We start from the raw sequence: 4,865 nt of genomic DNA on the forward strand, positions 1-4,865 counted from the left end.
TTAAATTGATAGGGTTTTGTTAAAATGATAAATGGTTTTATTTCAGTTTTATATTTTCAAATATAATATTTTAGTAAATGTGCTTAATATTGTTTTATCTTTGTTTGAGGTATTGGGCCGGATGTTTCTTTACACTGAATGGGTTTGGGTTGTTGTAAAAGACTCCACTGGGCTTGGGTATATGATGGGCTTAAGGCTAAACTAAAGTTGCTGGTTCAAGTAAGTGAAAAAGTGTTCTAGACAATTCTAGGGTCTTCTCTCATAAGTTTATCCTACTCATACGTCTATATATTAATACGTCTATATATTTGTGAGAGTAGTTGTAAATTGTTGTGAGTGGAGGAGAAAGATAAAAGAGAAAAAAAAATACTATTCACCTCCATTAGAAACATTTGGAGAGCGGCACGTAGTTCTAGAGAGTATACGTCTTCTTGATTGTATACAACGAATTGAACTAAAGAAGCAATTTTCTTCGACACCGAGTTCCATGACCCCTCGTATACTACGGAATCTAAGCCCAAATTCTTTCACACATCGGCATGTCTCTATTGGACCTTTGCACAAGGATGATGAGAATCTCCAACCATTTGAAGAGGGGAAATTAATGTGTGCAATTAGCTTGGTTTAAAAAAGCACACTCAAGCGCAAAGCCATCCTAGGTAAGGGATTTATACATCAAATCGTATATAGACCTTATTTATAACTATATCTTGGGTAAGGAATGCTAAAAACCTATAGGATATATAAAAAATATATAAGCACCTCGTGCTTTGCGTATGAAAAGCCCTTCGCTTTTGCGATTTTCGCTTTGATTTTTATACCGTGTCGCTTTTGTGCGCTTCGCGCTTTTGAAACCAAGGTAATTAGGCTAATGAAGCGTCTCAAGGAGCCAAAAAAGGAAGTATTGGATGCATGTTTCCTACTTGAATTCCTTTTTGATATATTGAACTCGAAGTCTAAAGATGATAAGGAATCATATAAGGGAGAAAGGTTGGTAGTCCCAAATGTATACATGAATATGATAGGTATCCAGAGGATATGGAACCACCCCCATTTAGCTCAACAATTCCTTCTGATGATATAGATGCATGTTTCAAACTTGATTTCCTTTTTAATATATTGAACTCGAAGTCTTAAGATGATAAGGAATCATATAAGGGAGAAAGGTTGGTAGTCCCAAATGTATACATGAATGTAATAGGTATCCGGAGGATATGGAACAGTGCCCATTTAGCACAACAATTCCTTCTGTTGTTGATCTGGACAGGGCAGAGATCAACTTCAAACCTAATCCAAGTCCAATATGGTTGTTAGATATGGGGTGACATAAAATATGTTTCTATTGTTTTTTGAGTATTGGAGCGACCCTACTCTTACAATGCCGGTGTTTATTGTTTCTGAATTCAGTGAGTTGGTTTCCAGAAATCTCATTGCATACGAGCAGTCGAATTTTGTTCTCAATCATATTACATCATATGCTTTTGCCCTAAATAAGCTAATGGATATCGAAGAAGATGTTGCCAAGTTAGTATGCTCGAGAGTACTCGTCAACAATATGGGCTCAAAAGATGAAACTGCTGACATGATAAACACCATAAGCAAATAACTTTTATGTGCATAATTCTTTTGCGGTCAACAATGGTAAACACTAAATATGTACTACAATAGTTCATGGCCCAAAAAAAAAGCTTGAGTGAAGCGTACTTACTTTAATGGTCCATGGAATGCTATTGCTCTACTTGCTACAATTGCCCTATTTGTTCTATCATTGTTCAGAACATCTTCATTGTACTTTCCGCTGGAATCAAGTAGATTTTAACTGTAAGTTTTATTTTCATTTTTTACTTATAGACATTATAAACTTATTATTATCTGGAAGCTTGGTAAACACCTTAATAGGAATTGGAATCAATTTTGTTTTATTCGAAAACTTTATTGATTAATTGATTAGAGTTGAAACTAAAACCAAATTAATTCATTCAAATTTATTGAATCAAATGAGGAATCAAAAATTCCTTCAATATGTCAATGAAATTTTAAATTCAATCAAAATTCAACATCTACTTTAGTAATTTGTGACCACCATTGGGTTTTTTCTCATGAATGGCTCATCATCTGTTGCTAGATTCCATGTACTTCACCTGATTCGGTGTTTTTTTGTAATTGCTCCCAACGGTTGTTATTTGCCAATTTCTGATGGTGTTGTTAAATTCCTTCTATAAAATTCTTATTGGTGCGACGACACGTTGTTTTTCGTCACTCAGAACCCTCAAAAATATATTGGAATTAAGCTTGTTCAAACCCTAGTGTTGTTTTTATCTCGGTCGATCAATTACCATTCCCTAGGAGTCTTGATTTCCTAATCATCTTTTAGAAGTGTGTTTAATTTTCTAGGAATCAGCTATTATATATGTACATATGAAAACATAAAAGGTTGCTTAAACAAGGCAAGAAACAATGTTTGAAAGGTTAAAAAAACATAGATGGCTTGGTTAAGTCAAGTTAGTTTTAAAGAATAAAACATGCATGTAGTGAATTTCATTGGTAACTTGTCGTAGTTTTGACATGAATAATGTGTTTGCAAAGGTGTATAATGATAATAATTTTTATAACAATATTAGTTATTAATATTAAGTAGGGTGCTTACAAAGAAATTGTGAGTGACTAAGTCACTAATGGTGACCATCATAAAAAATAGAGATTTTGTTAAATGTGTTGAATGTTAAACATTTGGGTTCGGTTGACTAAATATGTTCAAGAGGACGTCTGAAAGCGACATGATGTGGTTGCAAGGTGCCACCAATTTACCATGAGGTGGATGGTTCAAGTTCTGCAAGATGCAGGTTTATAAGTATTTAGGAGTAGGTTACTTTGATGTTAAAAAAATGTTCAAGAGGACTAAATTATAAAACCATCATAAGGCTTAGGTTGATTTACTATAAGCATATGATGAGCCTACAGATATAGGACTCCCCCCATACGTGCATGCAAGAAAGGTCACAAGTGAAGCAATGTAACTGTAACCTTATAGTGGACCCAATATTTGATTTCTAAAGGGTTTTTATATTGGTTGAAATATATTTTTTTTCCTGTCATGATAATCATTATATTGCTCTATACTTGGTGTTACAATAACGAAGATTTTTCTTTGCATGTGTAGGTGAATGATTATCCCATGCAGCCAAGAAGTTTACATCGCAGTTCGCTTGATTGGGTGTGTTTTTGTAATATTGAAGAGGATTTATGTTTTGATGTCAGTCTTCTACACCCCAAACTATCCCGTGAAGAACTTATTAAGCAATTATGAGCTATGATTCTCCGTTATGAGTGATTGCTATTTTTTTTCTCTGATCTAAAATCGTATAACGAAGGTCTTGTAGCCTAGAGAATGAATACTTATTATCTATATGTCTTATAAAAGACAAAGTCGGTGGTTCTTACGCCACCGACACCCCAACACGAGCGGCTTAATTTGCAGAAAATAACTAAACGAAAACTTCGAGAGTAATATGGTTATCCAAAAGAGTGTATACTTGATGTTATCAACTAATCCTTCCTGTAAACCTCTTCCTACGTAGAGACGGGAATGAAACCACCATGTTAACATGTCAAAAAGTATGAAATCCATGTTTTCTATGAAGTTTCTGACCCATGGAAGAATGAAAAGGATCAAAGCAAGCACTTCCGGGACGATAAAAACCAAACCAGATTTCAAGAAAACGTAGATTTTATCTAATGCAGCATCCGACCACCGCCCATCGGAATTCTTCTGAACCCAAATCTGAACGTAGAAGACGGTGAACACGGCAGTCCACGTTAACGACACCATGCTTTTTCATAACCATTCGAAACAGAAGCAATTTCGAATCTTTTGAAACTAAACTGTAGTGTATCCCAGCTGTGACAAATGGCAAATAACCGGTGATTCCGTACAATCTAATCACTATGTTTATTTACATAATCTCATGCATTTAGCGTAATTTAATTACATAACTGTGTCGTTTATTAGATAACAGTGTTAGGACAAGAAAACAATGCTAAAACATATGTTGGTTTTCGTTGTATTTCGAAACCAATCAAACAATGTCCTAAAAGTGTTGGTAGAAAGTGTTGCGCGCACTATTCACGGTTACACTATTCATGCCAGCAAACCGTGAAAATAAAAAGAAACAATGAAAAACGACACACGAACAACATGACTGAGTCCATATACATAAGAAAACACTAATATGAAAACATATCTTGCAAAAATATAAGACTTTCCGGTACAACGCCCTGATCACTAAAACGTCTGTTTCGCTAAAAATATGACAATTTTAACTCGTCTGAATCTATAATTTAGCATTTCCGAGACTCCGGAACTATGACAAATGATAACAAATACATGAAAACAATATGAGGATATTACTGGGGTGTCCAAAACATAAGCTTTTGGCGCTGCGTTGCAACCCCACAACTTGTCCGTTTTTTGAACCGACAAGCTTATAAATAATATTTTCGACGCCAAAAGAACTAAAAGGAGGACATGGCGAACTAGTTAAGCTTATTTTGGGATTCGGAATCACTTCATGCATTGCTTGACGATGGAATAACAACTTGCGACAAAACTTCGTTGGTGCGGCACAAAAGTGTCGTAAACTAGCCGACGACCAAACGGAAAGCATCCGAAGTATCAAAATACAATTTCTACTAGTTTAGTGAACTAGTTAAGGTCAATTAACAATCCGAATCCCTAATTTCCCCTTAAGAATTTGGTCAAAAATGTGGGTCCCACCCACTTGATTTTGTTGAAAAACTAGAGATTTTATGTATGGAACATGTATGGAAAAGTATGGTGATAAAACTTGAAAATATAGGAATTATAA

General features: G+C 34.9%; 1 long non-coding RNA gene across 1 annotated transcript; it reads left to right on the top strand.

The window, feature by feature from the left end:
- The first annotated feature begins 201 nt into the window (after positions 1-201).
- Positions 202-3,351, top strand: LOC110902511. Its single transcript, XR_002571166.1, has 2 exons — positions 202-1,821; positions 3,161-3,351. It is a non-coding gene; the product is annotated as an uncharacterized LOC110902511 (long non-coding RNA).
- Positions 3,352-4,865: the final 1,514 nt, after the last annotated feature.

Source organism: Helianthus annuus, chromosome 13 (assembly GCF_002127325.2).
Source record: "Helianthus annuus cultivar XRQ/B chromosome 13, HanXRQr2.0-SUNRISE, whole genome shotgun sequence".
Classification (NCBI taxonomy): domain Eukaryota; kingdom Viridiplantae; phylum Streptophyta; class Magnoliopsida; order Asterales; family Asteraceae; genus Helianthus; species Helianthus annuus.